Source organism: Pundamilia nyererei, unplaced genomic scaffold (assembly GCF_000239375.1).
Source record: "Pundamilia nyererei isolate P.nyererei 1_Seehausen unplaced genomic scaffold, PunNye1.0 scaffold00005, whole genome shotgun sequence".
Lineage (NCBI taxonomy): Eukaryota > Metazoa > Chordata > Actinopteri > Cichliformes > Cichlidae > Pundamilia > Pundamilia nyererei.
Window position 1 is genome coordinate 2,256,303 of NW_005187406.1, and position 320 is coordinate 2,256,622.

The window sequence follows — 320 nt, forward strand, 5'->3', positions numbered from 1 at the left end:
TAGTGGGCAAGTTCACATCATGTTGTTAGCGATCATGTGTCTGCAAAACTTCAATAAGCTAACCTTAGCATGATAATCCTATTGTGCTAGCACCCTTGTGTTTTTAGGTTGTCATGGCTATAAAACCATCCGCAGATCTTGCATGGTAACATCAAGTATCATGACATAGAGCAAACAACAACACAGAAAACAGAATGGGAAGTAAAACTAATTAAAATTAGCTAAGCAGTACAATAGCAAACTGTTGCTATAATTGCTGCTACTAAGCTAGCATGTACAGAAAAAGAGACAGGTTCCTGGAGCCCCACAAACTCGCTATC